This window comes from Macaca thibetana, chromosome 19 (assembly GCF_024542745.1).
Source record: "Macaca thibetana thibetana isolate TM-01 chromosome 19, ASM2454274v1, whole genome shotgun sequence".
NCBI lineage: Eukaryota > Metazoa > Chordata > Mammalia > Primates > Cercopithecidae > Macaca > Macaca thibetana.
Window position 1 is genome coordinate 39,994,446 of NC_065596.1, and position 17,764 is coordinate 40,012,209.

Sequence of the window (17,764 nt, forward strand, 5' to 3'; positions counted from 1 at the left end):
TCAGGAGACCATCCTGGCCAACGTGGTGAAACTCTGTCTCTACTGAAAATACAAAAATTAGCTGGGCATGGTGGCGCATGCCTGTAATCCCAGCTACTCGGGGGGCTGAGGCAGGAGAATCGCTTGAATCAGGGAGTCGGAGGTTGTAGTGAGCCGAGATCGCACCACTGCACTCCAGCATGGTGACAAAGGGAGACTCCATCTCAAAAAAAAAAAAAAAAAAAAAAAAAAAAAAAAAAATTTGCCAGGTTAAATGGTTCATGCCTGTAATACCAGCACTCTGAGAAGCCGAGGTGGGTAGATCACTTGAGCCCAGGAGTTTGAGACCAGCCTGGAAAACATGGTGAAACTCCGTCTCTACTAAAAATACAAAACATTAGCCGGGCATGGTGGCGCATGCCTGTAGTCCCAGCTACTCAGGTGGCTGAGGCAGGAGAATCACTTGAACCCAGGAGGCGGAGGTTGCAGTGAGCCAAGATCACACCACTGCACTCCAGCCTGGATGACAGAGCAAGAAGAAAGAAAAGAAAGGAAAGAAGGAAAAGAAAGAAAAGAAGGGAAGGGAAAGGAAGGGAAAGGAAGGGAAGGGAAGGGAAGGGAGGGAAAAATAAAGGAAAGGAAAGGAAGGAAGGAAACAAATGATTGCTTGCTTGGTGTTGGAGGGGATTGAGGGGATGGGGGAAAAGGGGGGGAACCCACACATTTGATCAAAGAACTCTTCTGTGTTGACTGTTGTGGTATGAGAGCAGAGAAAATGCACTGTGTTTTTCCTGAAACACAAGACTTGGAGGCCCACATCACTCTTGCCTCGAGTAGTGTTTTTCTCTCAAGATGCTCAGAAGGAATCTTTAAACAAAGATGATCAAGGAAATGAAGCTTATTTATAGGTCTGTTTTGAAGGTGGAACCAGGGATTCCTCGATTGGCCAATGACTTGTGTGAGTAGGAGGAGCCGTCACTCCATCATACCAATCAGAAGCCAAGTATTGGTTCCCACCCTATGACATACCACCTCCAATTGGCCAATAGAAGCAGAGAGAAGGGCTAGGAGGTGGGGCCTGCCTGGCCGCCATGGTAATCCCCTGTGGTTGGTGATCAAGGAAGAGCTTCCATGTAGCACTGGTAGTGCCAGATCCAGGTGCCCTCCTGGGAATGTTCGAGGAGGGTAGGAGTAGGAGGAGGAGTGTTAGAGAGAGTAGAGGGGAAATGATGAGAGCAGAAAGGGTATCATAAAGGAACCTCAGGGGTGATACAAGTGGACAGAGACATATGTTAGAGGGGCAAGGGTTTAGAACAGGAAGGTTGCTGTACGTGGATGGAGAAGGAGTTCAAAAGGTCAGGAAGCTGGTTTCAGAAGTTGAGAGGTGTTCGAGGGAGACAGGGCAGGACTTTGTAAGGGGACAGAGAAGTAGAGACAGTGAAACCCCGTCTCTACTAAAAATACAAAAATTAGGCCGGGCGCGGTGGCTCAAGCCTGTAATCCCAGCACTTTGGGAGGCCGAGGCGGGCGGATCACAAGGTCAGGAGATCGAGACCACAGTGAAACCCCGTCTCTACTAAAAATACAAAAAATTAGCCGGGCGCGGTGGCGGGCGCCTGTAGTCCTAGCTACTCAGGAGGCTGAGGCAGGAGAATGGCGTGAACCCAGGAGGCGGAGCTTGCAGTGAGCCGAGATCGCGCCACTGCACTCCAGCCTGGGCAACAGCGTGAGACTCCGTCTCAAAAAAAAAAAAAAAAAATTAGCCGGGCGTGGTGGCGGGCGCCTGTAGTCCCAGCAAGAGGAGTGAATAGGTGGTCAAATAAGGTCTTAGAGGAGCTAAAGGAGCAGGGAGTTCATGGGCGAACCGGAAAGGTTTACAGCAGGATTCATAGGGATGAAGTAAAGGATATTATAAAAGGAACAGTGAGAAAGCTAATAGAAGTTTTACTTTGGGGGGCAGAGGTGGGAGGATCACTTGAGCCGAGGAATTCAAGACCAGCATGGGCAACATAGCAAAACCCCGTCTCTACCAGAAGAAAAAAAAAAAAAATGTTGGTTTTTTTTGAGACGGAGTCTCACTGTGTCACCCAGGCTGTAGTACAATGGCAGGATCTCGGCTCATTTCAACCTCCACCTCCTGAGTTCTGCCTCAGCCTCCCGAGTAGCTGGGATTACAGGTGTGTGCCACCACGCCCGGCTAATTTTTGTATTTTTAGTAGAGACGGGGTTTCACTATGTTGGCCAAGATGGCCTCAAACTCCTGACCTCAGGTAATCCGCCCATGTCGGCCTCCCAAAGTATTGGGATTACAGGCGTGAGCCACCGCACCCAGCAAAAAACAAAAATTTTTTTTAATTAGCCGGGCATGGTGGTGTGCACCGGTAATCCCAGCCACTCAGGAAGCTGAGGCAGGAGGATCACTTGAGCCCAGGAGTTTGAGGCTGCAGTGAGCTATGATAGTGCCTCTGCACTCCTACAGCCTGGGAGAGCAAGACCCGGTCTCTAAACACACACACACACACACACACACACACACACACACACACACAAAAGACAAAGAAGTTTTATAGGGTAAGAGTTTTATAAGGGAACGGTGAATTTATAATGAAGGTTTTATACCCAAATACAGGTCCAGTCACTCCACTCTTGGAGAGTCCAATTAACAAGAGCAAGTTCTGGTATAAAGAAGGTGACTTTATTCCACAACTCAGCTGAGGGGAAGAGGTACAGGTTCCTGCCTTAGGGGTATTGCTTCAGCTTTCAGGACAGAAAGCAGGGACTTTTAAAGGGGGGCTTGATGTGAATGACATAAAGGTGGGGGGCAAGGAGGTGTGGGGTCTATGTGACATGCTTTGATGTCTTATCTATCAGGTGCTCTAGCTGTCACCACCGTGAGCAGAGAAATTGACCATTGTCTCAAGGCAATCTGATGGGAGAGAATTCTGGGGGTGCCTGATTTGTTTCAAGGTTCAGTCCCTGGAACTTCTAAGTAAACATATAATTAGATAAGCTTGCCATGTAGGGAGGTTACAATTGCATTCCTAAAGAGCTAAGTAGGAGATGGGGGGAAAAGAAAAAGGAAAAAAAAAATCATTTTTTTTCTTTAAAAATGGGGTACTCTGGCCAGGCGCAGTGGCTCAAACCCTGTAATCCCAGCACTTTGGGAGGCCGAGGCAGGCGGATCACAATGTCGGGAGTTCAAGACCAGCCTGGCCAACACAGTGAAACCCCGTCTCTACTAAAAATACAAAAAGTAGCTGGGCGTGGTGGCGGGTACCTGTAGTCCCAGCTACTTGGGAGGCTGAGGCAGGAGAATCGCTTGAACCCACAAGGCGGAGGTTGCAGCTGAGATTGCATCACTGCACTCCAGCCTGGGCAACACAGCGAGACTTTGCCTCAAAAAAAAAAAGGGGGGGGGTACTCAATTATAGTTTCCCACTGTCAAATTCCATTCCATTTCTATGGGATTTCAATGCCACATTCATGCTGGCTGCTTCCTGCTGAAAGAGGGCATTGTGATTGATCAACAGAATGGAACTGATCCACTTGGAGTTGGAAATATTTATGAGTAGTTAGTTGGACTAATATGGTATAAGGTCTGGAAAGTCTCTGGGAAAGTCTGTCTTGCATTCCCATACAGAAACTGAAACAGCAGAAAAATCCACAGCAGAGAAGTATGTCTATCATTGCAACTAGGGCCAAAGTTGTAAGGAGCTTCTGTCCAGGTGAGAGCAGTCCTCACCTGCAACAGGATGCCAACCACTGACCTGGTGATAATGTGGGGTCAGACATAGCTTTGATTTTTTTGGTGCATGTCTCTCAGGGCTATTGAGACATTTACTGAATTATCTGAGATGTGTACATTTGTCAGGCACATTCCCAGCTGCCAATTGTACCTGGAGCTCCTGTGGAGATATGATGACAGGGTGGCTAAACGTATACATTTAACAGGTTACAAGAGGGGCTATGGGCCGGGTGTGGTGGCTCACGCCTGTAATCCCAGCACTTTGGGAGGCCGAGGCAGGTGGATCACCTGAGGTCAGGAGTTCAAGACCAGCCTGGCCAATGTGGTGAAATCCCATCTCTACTAAAAATACAAAAATTAGCCGGGCATAGTGGCACATGCCTGTAATCCCAACTACTCAGGAGGCTGAGGCATGAGAATTGCTTGAACCCAGGAGGCAGAGGTTGCAGTGAGCTGAGATCATACCATTTTACTCCAGCCTGGGCAACAGAGTGAAACTCTGTCTCAATAAATAAATAAATAGATAAGAGCGATACAGAGGCCAGGCATGGTGGTTCACACCTATAATCCTAACACTTTGAAAGATTGAGGCAGAAGGATCACTTAAGGCCAGGAGTTGAAGACAAGCCTGGGCAACATAATGAGATTCCATCTCTACAAAAAAAAAAAAAACACAATCAAAAATCAGCTGGGTGTGGTGGTTTGTACCTATGGTACTACCAGCTATCGGGAGGCTGAGGCAGGAGGATTGCTTGAGCCCAGGAGTTCGAGGCTGCAGTGAATTATGATCATGCCAGTGTACTTCAGCCTGGGTGACAGAGCAAGACCTTGTCTCAAAAAATAAAAGGGATAGAGAGAGGTTAGAGGAGACATGGTGGGGGTTAGAGAAAGTCAATGAAAATTTTAAATGGGGTCAATGAAGATCATATAGCTGCCAAGGAGAGATGAGTTAGGGTAAGTGGGGAGAGAGTGAGAAAGGATTGTTAGAGTTCAGAAGCCACAGTGAGACATATCCAACTCTCTGCCCCCCAGGTGTTTACACTGATGTCTGATGAGGATGAGTCCAGCGACTATCTCTGCCTGTCCATCCTGAGCCTCTTCTGTTGCCTTCCCTTCGCCATCCCAGCCGTGATCTTTTCTTGCCTGGTGGGCACCTGCACCATGCCAATCCTCACCCTCCCTCTCCATCTCACCCCTGCCCCTGACCCAACTTCTTCCTTGTTCTCACTTCTTTTTTTTTTTTTTTTTTTCTGAGATGGAGTCTCGCTCTGTCACCCAGGCTGGAGTGCAGTGGCGCAATCTCCACTCACTGCAAGCTCCGCCTCCCGGGTTTACACCATTCTCCTGCCTCAGCCTCCCGGGTAGCTGGGACTACAGGCGCCCGCCACTGCGCCCGGCTAATTTTTTGTATTTTTAGTAGAGACGGGGTTTCGCCATGTTAGCCAGGATGGCCTCGATCTTCTGACCTTGTGATCCGACCGTCTCAGCCTCCCAAAGTGCTGGGATTACAGGCATGAACCACCGCGCCCGGCCTGTTCTCCCTTCTGAACTAGGAGCCTGAGCAACACCAGCACCTTCTGTGGGTTCAGACCTCCACCCTGAGTCCTTACAGTTCCACAGCCCACCCTCACCCAATAACTCTTTTTTTTTTTTTTTTTTTTTTTGAGACAGAATCTCACTCTGTCACCTAGGCTGGAGTGCAGTGGTACGAGCTCAGCTCACTGCAACCTCTGCCTTGCGGGTTCAAACGATTCTCCTGCCTCAGCTTCCTGAGTAGCTGGGATTATAGGCGCCCACCACCACGCCTGGCTAATTTTTATATTTTTGGTGGAGCTGGGTTTCACCATGTTGGCCAGGCTGGTCTTGAACACCTGACCTCAGGTGATCTGCCCACCTCAGCTTCCCAAAGTGCTGGGATTACAGGCGTGAGCCACCATACCCAGCCATGCAATAACTCTTTTATACTCATCTTTCCCTGTTCCCTCTCTCCTAAAACTCAGACAAAGAAGTACAATAAATCCAGTGACTATGAGCTGGCAGCCAAGACCTCCAAACAAGCCTTCTACTGGGCCATCACGAGCATCACTGTGGGAATCTTAGGCACCATCTTGTACACCTACCTATTATACTTACTTAGATAGTAAACTGCTTCCCAGCTCTTGGACAAACCACCAAATACACACCGCAGTGCAATTTACCTTGGCTCTAAGCATCTACTTGGGCTGAACGGAACACCTGCTCCTCAATGTCTGGAGTGCCAAGCTATCTAAGATTAGAAAAACAAAATGCAAAGTATTCTTCCTATTCTTACATGCCCCTCAACGTAACACTGCTTTTTTTTTTTTTTTTTTGATAGAGTCTTGCTCTGTCCAGGCTGGAGTGCAGTGCCGTGATCTCAGCTCACTGCAACCTCTGCCCCCCAGGTTTAAGCGATTCTTCTGCCTCAGCCTCCTGAGTAGCTGGGATTACAGGTGCGCACCATCCATCATGCCCAGCTAATTTTGTATTTTTAGTAGAGACGGGGTTTTACCATGTTGGCCAGGCTGGTCTCAAACTCCTGACCTCAGGTGATCCACTCACCTTAGCTTTCCAAAGTGCTGGGGTTACAGGTGTAAACCATCATACCAGGCCTCAGCATAACACTTTTAACACCAAATATTAGAGCCGGGAGCAGGGGTACTTTCCCCACCTATCAACCAACCAGATTCTCCAGCAGATACCAATTGGGTGTCCTGTAATTTAATTCAATTCTGACACTGTCTACATGGAGATGGCATCAGATCCCACAGGTTGAAGGCTCAATCCCATAAGACTCCCCCATAACTTTGGATATCAGCCACAAGTGGTAAGTTGTTACCTAGACTTGTGACTGACAAGCTATAAATGTGACAAGCTATAAATCGGGTGTTCCCATGACCCCCCTCCTCAAGCCTGATTAATTTGTTCCAGCTGGCCAGGTGCAGTAGCTCAGGCCTGTAATTCCAGCACTTTGAGTGGCTGAGGCAGGAAGATCGCTTGAAGCCAGGAGTTTGAGACCAGCCTGGCCAATGTGGCAAAACCCCGTCTCTACCAAAAATTAGCCGGGTGTGATGGCACACGCCTATAATCCCAGCTACTTAGGAGGCTGAGGCAGGAGAATCACTTAAACCTGGGAGGCTGAGGCAGGAGCACCAATCACTTAACCCCTGGAGTGCAGTGGCCGGATTGCAGAGAGCTGAGATCGCACCACTGCACTCCAGCCTGGGCAACACAGTGAGACTCCATCCAAAATAATAATAATAATAAATAAAAATTTTTTTAAAAAAAGACACTCTTATCACGCCAGAGATCCCAAGGGTTTTAGGAGCTCTGGGCCACAAAATGGGACCTAGACCAATATATATTTCACAGTATCACACAAGTGTTGCCAGCCTGGGTCGGCAGCTTGAAGGAAAGGAAGTGGTAGCTCCAGCAGCCCACTCGACCAGAACTCAAGACCAACTCTGGGACCCTGCCATGGCATGGGGGCCATGGGAGAGAGAGGAGGAACCCGTTGCTCGAGGACAGCCTGCCCACATTCATGTATTCACATCAGAAGTCTAGTTCTGCCTACCAAGGGCCTTGGCTGTGCTACCTAACCCTGGAGACCTAGCAGTGACTACTTCAAATTCAACCTAACCCCCTCAGAACATATAAATTGGGGTGAGAGACAGACATGCCGCCAGACAGTGACAATTGGAGTGGTCCAATATATAATGGAAGAAAACTGGGGAAGCATTACTAAAGAAACACTTGTTCAATGACACTCGTTATAGACAGTAAGGCAGGCCAGACACAGTGGATCATGCCTGTAGTCCCAGCACTTTGGGAGGCCGAGGCGGGCGGATCACTTGAGCTCAGGAGTTCGAGACCAGCCTGGCCAACATGGTGAAACCCTGTCTCTACTAAAAATACAAAATTAGCTGGGCATGGTGATGGGCACCTGTAATCCCAGCTACTCAGGAAGCTGAGGCATGAGAATTGCTTGAACCTGGCAGGCAGAGGTTGCAGTGAGTCAAGATCTCACCACTGCACTCTGGCCTGTGGGACAGAGCAAGACTGACTCTGTCTCAAAAAAAAAAAAAACAAAAAAGACAGTAAGGCAGACTTTATTCAGAACCATTGCAATATGCAGAGGGAACGCTGCAAAACAGGGGCTTGCACTGAGGGAGAAAGATGGGGCTCAACACTGAATACAGCATGAGCAAGCGGGAAGTCCTAGTCAAGGAGCAGGGTAGGGGTCAGTGGATGGAAAATTAGTAAGAGAAAACATTGAGGGTAAGGGGGATTCTGACTAAACCAACCTAATAGGATTCTAGTTGAAGACAGGCCAGGGTGACCAGACATCACAATGAGGATGGTGGAGGCTGAGGAACCTGATCAGATGCTGAGGTTTATCAGATACAGAGGATGAGGGTTTCTAGCTAAACTGACGTAGAAGGGTTATTTTGCTACAACTGGATTTTACAAAGAAGTGCACAGATGGGCCTAGGAGAAGGTTCAGGTGCTTTTTTTTTTTTTTTTTGAGATGGAGTCTTGCTCTGTCACCCAGGCTGGAATGCAGTGGTGCGATCTTGGCTCACTACAACCTCGGCTTCCCATGTTCAAGCCATTCTCCTGCCTCAGCCTCCTGAGTAGCTGTGATTACAGGTGGTTGCCCCCATGCCCGGCTAATTTTTTAAATATTTTTAGTAGAGATGGGGATTCACCATGTTGGTGAGGCTGGTCTTGAACTCCTGACCTCGTGATCCACCTGCCTCGGCCTCCCAAAATGCTGGGATTACAGGCCTTAGCCATTGCACCTGGCCTTTCTTCTCTTTTTTCTTTTTCTTTTTTTTTTTTTTTTTTTGAGACAGGATCTCGCTCTCTCACCCAGGCTGGAGTGCGGTGGCACGATCTCGGCTCAATGCAACCTCTGCCTCCCAGGTTCAGGTGATTCTCCTGCCTTGGCCTCCTGAGTAGCTGGGATTACAGGGGCATTAATGGCGACGGGGGCTTATTTCATCCCTTTGTCTACAACTGTAAAAGACAGTCATCCCCAAAGTGGCCATTTTAGAGGCCTCCCCTCAGAGACGCATTTTCTTTCTCAGGGATGTTCCTTGCTGAGAAAAAGAATTCAGCGATTATTTCTCCTATTTGCTTTTGAAAGAAGAGAAATATGGCTCTCTTCCGCCTGGCTCACAAGCAGTCAGAATTTAAAGTTATCTCCCTTGTTCCCTGAACATCACTGTTTTCCTGTTCTTTTTTCAAGGTGTCCAGATTTCAAATTGTTCAAACACACATGCTCTACAATTTGTGCAGTTAACGTAATCATCACAGGATCCTGAGGTGACATATATCCTCCTCAGTTTACAAAGATTACGGGATTAAGAGATTAAAGTAAAGACAGGCACAGGAAATCACAAGGGGAGGTGATAAGTGTCCATGAAATCTTCACAATTTATGTTCAGAGATTGCAGTAAAGACAGGCATAAGAAATTATAAAAGTATTAATTTACGGAACTAATAAATGTCCAGGAAATCTTCACAATGTATGTTCTTCTGCTGCGGCTTCAGCCAGTCCCTCCGTTAGGGGTCCCTGACTTCCCACAACACATGGTGAAACCCCGTCTCTACCAAAAATACAAAAATTAGCTGGGTATGATGGTGCATGCTTATAATCCTAGCTACTCGGGAGGCTGAGGCAGGAGAATTGCTTGAACCCAAGAGGTAGAGGTTGCAGTGAACCGAGATTGTGCCACTGCACTCCAGCCTGGGTGACAGAGGGAGACTCTGTCTCGAAAAAATAAAAATAAAAAATAAAATAATAAAAAAGCAGAAAGTGTCCAGGTATAATGGCTCATGCCTGTAATCCCAGTGCTCTGGGAGGCCAAGGTAAGAAGATTGCTTGAGGCCAGGAGTTTGAGACCAGCTTGGGCAACATAGTGAGACCCCCATCTCTACAAAAAATTAAAACTGAAAAAATCTAGCTGGGAGAATTGGCTCAAGTCCCAGCTACTAAGGAGGCTGAGGCAGGAGGATCACTTAAGCCCAGGAGTTCCAGGATGTGATGAGCCATGATTGGGTCATGGCTCCAGCATGGGCAACAGAATGAGATCCCGTCTCCCAAACAAACAAATAAAAAAGCCCAGGTAGCAATGAGAATGAGACTCGCCCAGACAGGCACCCTGGGTGACCGCTCCTGAGGGTGCAGGTCATCCATTGTCCTTTGGTGGTGTCTCAGTCCAAAGGCAATTGTGACCAAATCACAGGGACAGATCAAGTCTCCTCAAAGCGGAGACTGGTGAAACTTTCCAAATCATGGCAGTAAGGCTTGCCTTGCATGTTACCGAGAACTTCCTCCTCTCTCTTGACTTTGCGGTCTGAGACCCAGTCTTACCTACATGTGTGTTTGGGGCAGGATGGGCAGAGACATAGCAGGAAAGGAAGTCACAGGGGTGTGTCCTACCCCAACCAGGAAGCAGGCAGCAGGGACTGCTGTGGGGCATGCCTGGAGGCTCTTCACCATCTGCTGAGCACCAGCATAACAATGGGATGTTGGGACTGTCAACCTGCACCGTGCTGTTACCACCAACCAGACAACTGGCTTTCGTGGTATTCACTCTGGGTTCTGGGGGCAGAAAGCACCCTAGGTGCTCAGGGCCTTCCTCTGAAGGGGTCACTTTTTCCTTCTTTGTCTTAGGTGATGTAATAAGCTCTGCCAGACTGGAGGGAGCGAGACCAGGTGCCTGCAGTGACCTACTGAGACGCAGGTGACAGGCACAGGGAGCTTCCTGTGGTCATCTGAACTTTAAGGGAAGTTTTCTGGGGCCGGGTGTTCCTTCCTCATTCCCATTTACCTAAACTGGCCCATCCTTGGCCTGTCGGTCAGCACCCAACAGAGGCTTTTCCCCATGCACAACACTGTGAGGCTCGGGCACCCGGGCACAGTAACCACAGTGATTCCTGGAAGCCGGTGGGCATGCTATCCTGGGGCCATTTGAACTGGGAAAAGCTGTGTGAGTTCTTGGGGGCCAGCTTGCAGCCTTTTTGACTAGGGCCAGGTTGAAGGTCTTCCTGGGAACCAGAGTCAAGAGTGGCCAGTTACATTAAGCAGATACAGCCCACCACTTTCTTGAGCTGCTTGACAACTGTACCAAAAAGGCACAAACCCACTGAGGATATTATAAAACATGAATACAGATATTTATTTTATGTTTGGTTTTGTTTTGTTTTGGCTTTGAGACAGGGTCACACCCATGCTGGAGTGCAGTGGTGCAATCATAGCTCACTGAAGCCTCAACCTCCCAGGCTCAAGTGATCCTCCTGTTTCCATCCCCCAAGTAGACGGGACTACAAGTGTGCACCACCACGCCTGGCTATTTTTTTTTTTTTTTAATTTTTAATAGAGACAAGGTCTTGCTGTGGTGCCCAGGTTGGTCTCAAATTCCTAGCCTCAAACAATCTTTCCACCTCGACCTCCCAAACTGCTGGGATTACAGGCATGAGCCACCACGCCCGGCCATTGCCTTACAATTTTTTACTGACATCAGATATTGTTAATCTTACAGTGTTGGATGCTGGATTTTTTTTTTTTTTTGTCTCTATACATATTATTGAATTTTGTTATGGAATGCAGCTAAATAATAGCTTGATCCTTTTGGGCCTTGCTTTTAAGCATGGTCAGTTAGCATCAGAGAAGTATTTCATCTAGGGCAGGGGCAGGGGTCTCCAAACCCCAAGCCATGAAACAATACCAGTCCATGACCTGTTAGAAACCAGGCTGCACAGCAGGAGGTGAGTGGCGTATGGGCGAGCATCACCGTCTGAGCTCCACCTCCTGCCAGTTCAGAATGGCATTAGATTCTCACAGGAGCACGAACCCTATTGTGAACTGCGCATATGAAGGATCTAGATTGCATACTCCTTATGAGAATCTAATGCCTAGGCGGGACATGGTGGCTCACGCCTGTCATCCCAGCACTTTGGGAGGCTGAGACGGGCTGATCACTTAAGGTCAGAAGTTCGAGACCAGTCTGGCCAACATGGTGCAACCCTGTCTCTATTAAAAATACAAAAATTAGCTGGGCGTGGTAGCGGGCGCCTGTAATCCCAGCTACTCAAGAGGCTGAGGCAGGAGAATCGCTTGAACCCCGGAGGCAAAGATTGTGGTGAGCTGGGATCATGCTACTGCACTCCAGCCTGGGTGAAAGAGGGAGACTCCACCTCAAAAAAACAGGAGAGAGAGAGAGAGAGAAAAAAAATATAATGCCTCACGACCTGAAGTGGAACACTTTCATCCCGAAACCATCCAGTGCTCCCACCCTCTGTCCCCCAGACTGTGGAAAAATTGTCTTCCATGAAACCAGTCCCTGGTGCTCAAAAGATTGGGGACCACTGGTCTAGGGCTAACCTTTCGCTGCTGCTGAGGCCAGCTCCTCTACCCAGTGCCCACAGGATTATGAACATCCACTTTCCGTGGCCCTCTGTGGGCTCTGGAGATTGTTCCCTCTACTATTTTCTGATGGCACTTTCTCCACCCTCAGATAATTTCCTCACCCACATCTATTTATGTATTTGTCAGCACTCCACTGATCACTTGAGGGGATCCTCCGCAGATCTCTGGAGTTCTCTCCCTGTGCTGTTCCCTCCTCTCCAGTACCTTGCCCGTGAACTCAAGCTGCCTCAGCTTCTCTGGACTCTTAGCTCCATTATCCCAACCTGGGGAGACTGCGGGCTCCATCCGGGTCCCTGCTCCTTGCCCTAAGCCTGGAAACGTTTTCCAGGCAGTAAGCTAGGGCAAGCTAGGGCAATCTTAGGGCTCACCTTGTCTTCCTTTTCTGAGGGACCGTGGTCGTTTATTGCCTAAGAACCAATGTCTTCAAGTCTATTGTTGCCAACACTTTGTCCCATTTTTAAATTGTTTCAGACTGTTTCATCTGGTCCCTATTCCTCCATTTTTAGAAGTGGAAGTAGCCATTACTTTTTTTTTTTTTTACACCAGTCTTTATTATCCAATCTTTATTGTTTTCTGGTCTGCAATTATATTCTTGATAATTTAAGAGGTATTTGAATCTTTTGATAAAATGTGTCCACTTACCGAAAAAAGAAATAAGAATGGGCCGGGCGCGGTGGCTCAAGCCTGTAATCCCAGCACTTTGGGAGGCCGAGACGGGCGGATCACGAGGTCAGGAGATCGAGACCATCCTGGCTAACACGGTGAAACCCCGTCTCTACTAAAAAATACAAAAAACTAGCCGGGCGAGGTGGCGGGCGCCTGTAGTCCCAGCTACTTGGGAGGCTGAGGCAGGAGAATGGCGTAAACCCGGGAGGCGGAGCTTGCAGTGAGCTGAGATCCGGCCACTGCACTCCAGCCCGGGCGACAGAGCGAGACTCCGTCTCAAAAAAAAAAAAAAAAAAAAAGAAATAAGAATGAATCAGGTGTGGCCGGGCGCGGTGCCTCACGCCTGTAATCCCAGCACTTTGGGAAGCCGAGGTGGGTGGATCACCTGAGGTCAGGAGTTCAAGACCAGCCTGGCGAACATGGTGAAACCCCCATCTCTACAAAAATACAAAAATTAGCCGGGCATGATGGCGGGTGCCTGTAATCCCAGCTACTCGGGAGGTTGAGGCCGGAGAATCACTTGAACCCAGGAAGCGGAGGTTGCAGTGAGCCGAGATTGTGCCATTGCACTCCAGCCTGAGCAACAAAGCGAGACTCAGTCTCAAAAAAAAAAAAAAAAAAAAGATGAATCAGGTGTAGGAACAACTAGGTTACAACAGGGCAGGCACGGTGGCCCACACCTGTAATCCCAGCACTTTGGGAGGCCGAGGCAGGCGGATCACCTAAGGTCAGGAGTTTAAGACCAGCCTGGCCAACATGGCAAAACCCTGTGTCTACTAAAAATACAAAAATTAGCTGGGCACAGTCATGCATGCCTGTAGTCCCAGGTACTAGAGAGGCTGAGGCAGGAGAATCGCTTGAACCCAGGGGCGGAGGTTGCAGTGAGCCGAGATTGCAGCTCTGCACTCCAGCCTGGGCAACAGAGCGAAACTCCATCTCAAAAAAAAAAAAAAAAAAAAAAAAAGAAAAGAAAAACCAGATAGGCTAGGCTGGAGCCCTGGCTACAAGGGAGGCTGTGAGATTTCATAACTGCCATCTTCCTTGAGAGTGTGAGGAGGGTTTTATCTGGGGAGATGATGGCCTCCCAGACAGACAGAGAGAACTAAGATGCCAGGCACCCAAGACCAACAACAGCCCACCATGACCACACTCTTTGTCTGATATGGTTTGGCTGTGTCACCACCCAAATCTCATCTTGAATTGTAACTCCCATAATCCTCACATTTCATGGGAAGGACGCACTGGGAGGCAGTTGAATCACGGGGGTGGGTTTTTCCCATGCTGTTCTCGTGATCTCGAGTAAGTCTCATGAGATCTGATTTTTATTTTATTATTATCTTTTTTTATTTTTATTTTTATTTTATTTTTTTGAGACGGAGTCTCGCTTTGTCGCCCAGGCTGGAGTGCAGTGGCATGATCTCTGCTCACTGCAAGCTCCGCCTCCCGGGTTCACGCCATTCTCCTGCCTTAGCCTCCGAGTAGCTGGGACTACAGGTGTGCACCACCACACCCAGCTAATTTTTTGCATTTTTAGTAGAGACGTGTTAGCTAGGATGGTCTCGATCTCCTGACCTCGTGATCCACCCACCTCAGCCTCCCCAAGTGCTGGGATTACAGGCGTGAGCTACCGCGCCCGGCAAGATCTGATTTTTATAAAGGGCAGTTCCACTGCACATGCTGTCTTGCCTGCAGCCGTGTAAGATGTACCTATGCTCCACTGTGAGTCCATTAAAGCTCGTTTTCTTTATAAATTACCCATTCTTGGATATTTCTTCATAGCAGTATGAAAATGGACTAATACATTGCCCACCACACATATTTTTTTAAGCCAGTCAAATTTAGCAATGGGGGTTGTATACCAACTTAGTGGCACTAATATGTTCTGATAACCTACTATCATTGGTTCAAACATATAACTATACAGCCACATCATACATGAAATAGAATGTAGATAGCCAGGCTGGGCGTGGTGGCTCACGCCTGTAATCCCAACACTTTGGGAGGCCAAGGCAGGCAGATCACCTGAGGTCAAGAGTTCGAGACCAGCCTGGCCAACATGGCGAAACCCCATCTTTACTAAAAATACAAAAATTAGCCAGGCATGGTGGCGTATGCCTGTCATCCCAGCTACTCAGGAAGCTGAGGCAGAATTGCTTGAACCTGGGAGGCAGAGGTTGCAGTGAGCCGAGATTGCGCCACTGCACTCCAGCCTGGGCAACAGAGTGAGGATCTGTCAAAAAAAAAAAAAGAAAAAGAAAAAGAAAAAAAAAAGAATGTAGATAGCCAATAGGGTAAAAACAGTTTCTTAGGCAAACTGATCTTATGTTTCTGCCAAAGCTTACTAACATGCTGGTAATGAACCAAAAAAGTAATAAAATTATGCCAGTTCACAAAGTGTATGGAAAAGAAGAGCTCATATCCTTTAAAAATAGAATGCTTATGTAGCTGGTTTATTTTCTTTGTTTTGCTTTTGTTTTTTTTTTTTTTTTTTTTTTTTTTTTTTTTTTTCCTTTTCTTTGAGACTGAGTTTCACTCTGTCGCCCAGGCTGGGGTGCGGTGGCACGATCTTGGCTCACTGCAACCTCTGCCTCCCAAGTTCAAGCGATTCTCATGCCTCAGCCTTCCGAGTAGCCGGGATTACAGGTGCCTGCCACCATGCCCAGCTAATTTTTGTATTTTTAGTAGAGACAGGGTTTCACCATGTTGGCCAGGCTAGTCTCCAACTCGTGACCTCAAGTGATCCACCTGCCTCGGCCTCCCAAAGTACTAGGATTACAGGCATGACCCACTGCACCCAGCCTGCTTTGTTTTTTGAGACAAGGTCTTGCTCTGTCACCCAGGCTGGAGTGCAGTGGCATAATCACAGCTCACTGCAGTCTCAAACTCCTGCGTTCAAGCCATCCTCCTGCCTCAGCCTCCCAAGAAGCTGGGACCACAGGCGGACACCACCATGCCTGGCTAATTTCTTTTTCTTGTGTAAAGATGGGGTCTCCTATATTGCCCAGGCTGGTCTCAAACTCCTGAGCTCAAACAATCCTCCCACCCGGGTCTCCCAAAGTGCTGGAATTATAGGTGTGAGCCACTGTGGCCAGCCAATTATTGTTGTCTTAAGAGTTATTTATGTATTTTAGATACTCCTTTATAAGTGTTTTGCAAATATTTTCTCTTAGTCTGTGACTCGTCTTTTCATTCTTTGTTTTTGTTTTTTGTTTTTTTTTTCAGACAGGGTCTTGCTCTGTTGCCCAGGCTGGAGTGCAGGGGCACAATCCTAGCTCACTGCAGCCTCTGAACTCTTTGGCTCAAGTGGTCTTCCCGCATCAGCCTCAGCCTCCCAAGTAACTGGGACCACCAGCACACGCCACCACACTCACCTAACTTAAAAAAAAATTTTTTTTTTAGAGATGGGGTCTCTCTATGTTGCCCAGACTAGTTTCAAACTCCTAGGCTCGAGCAATCCTCCCGCCTTGACCTGCCAAAGTGCTGGGATTACAGGCACAGGTCACTGCACCCGACCTCATTCTCTTAACATGTTTTAAAGGTCTCAAACACATTCAGAGTCCCCTGAAAAGCTCATAGACCCAAGGCAGATGTGGTGCCTAATTGATTTTCTTAAAAAATAGCAAAAAAAAATTCTCTACACAGGTAGAAGAATGGGCATATCTGGGGGAAATGGCAGCTGTTAAGAAACCAGACATCCAGGAGTCACAGCTGGCAATCCTTCCTCCAGGAAGCCCACCAGGATTGCATCAGCCCATGGCACTCTCTTCTGCCTCTCAATCCTTGACAGGTGTGTGAAGCTGGCTTCAGCTTCTCCTGCACACCTATCTCAGTGCTGATCATTGTCCCCTAGGTCAGAGACCTGAGGCGCCCTTTGGATGTCTCCCTGGCTCCTCACACTCCCGAGACTCCACGCTGTCCTCAGCATCTCTCCCAAAACAACTGTTCCTCACAGGTCCCTGTTTCAAAGTCCACCCCATCCAATCCCTGGGCCAGAGCCCTGAGCCTCACCCTGAATCCCCTCCCTTCTTCCAGTTCATCAAACTTATGACCCATTTACTCTGCCTCCTCCTTCCTTCCCCACAGCCCCACCCTGGCCCAGCAACTGTCCTCACCCTCCATCCCTCATCCTGCTCCAGCCTCCTCCCTGGGTACCCAGCTCTAGTCTCACTCCACCATCTTTCCCCACTTGCTGATTCAAAAACTATTTATTTTTGAGACACAGTCTTGCTCTATCACCCAGGCTGGAATGCAGTGGCGGGACCTTGGCTCACTGCAACCTCTACCTCCTGAGTTCAAGCGATTCTCCTGCCTTAGCCTCCTGAGTGGAGTAGCTGGGACTACAGGTGCAAGCCACCATGCCCAGCTAATTTTTGTACTTTTTGTAGACAGGGTTCCACGATATTGGGCAGGCTGGTCTCGAACTCCTGACCTCAAATGATTTGTCCACCTCAGCCTCTCAAGTGCGGGATTACAGGCGTGAAACACGATGCCCGGCCTAATTCAACAACTATTTCGAAAGCCAGGCTCTGAACTGGACACCAAGGAGAAAGTGATGGCCTAGGCAAGCCCGCTGAGTGAAAGTTCCATAAATACTGCCTTTCCTCAGGGCCCGTCTTCCTCTGCTCTGGTCTCATACTGATGCCCACAGCGCATTCAGCTCTCTGACGGGGCCCAGCAGGCTCGCCAGAACTCCAGCCCTACTGCTTTCTGGGCATCCCGCAGACCTCTCACACCTGCTGTGTCCCAAACTGACCCACCCCTGCTGCTTATTTTTACCATCCCTACCTGGTGGTGTGTCTGTCTCCCCACTGAACTGTGAGCTCTGTACAATAGGGACCAGGGCTGTCGTGGTCACCATGTTGTCCCCAGCATCACCCAGCACAGAGTCAGCTCCCTGAGTTTATGGAATGGTAAGCACA

The 17,764-nt window shown here is 48.5% G+C and overlaps 2 protein-coding genes and 1 long non-coding RNA gene across 3 annotated transcripts in view; 2 read left to right on the top strand and 1 right to left on the bottom strand.

Annotated features, from left to right (window-relative positions):
- The window catches only part of ATP4A (ATPase H+/K+ transporting subunit alpha), a 186,682-nt gene that overhangs the window by 43,751 nt on the left and 125,167 nt on the right, over positions 1–17,764 (bottom strand). The gene's annotated exons all lie outside the window — the stretch shown is intronic.
- On the top strand, positions 952–6,035 carry LOC126941957 (uncharacterized). The gene is made up of 3 exons (XR_007721471.1): positions 952–1,137; positions 4,757–4,870; positions 5,725–6,035. It is a non-coding gene; the product is annotated as an uncharacterized LOC126941957 (long non-coding RNA).
- The window catches only part of LOC126941943 (cytochrome c oxidase subunit 6B1), a 60,823-nt gene continuing 50,286 nt past the window's right edge, over positions 7,228–17,764 (top strand). The window contains exon 1 of the mRNA XM_050768852.1: positions 7,228–7,231. The gene's annotated coding sequence lies outside the window, so the exon portion shown is untranslated. The remainder of the gene's footprint in view (positions 7,232–17,764) is intronic.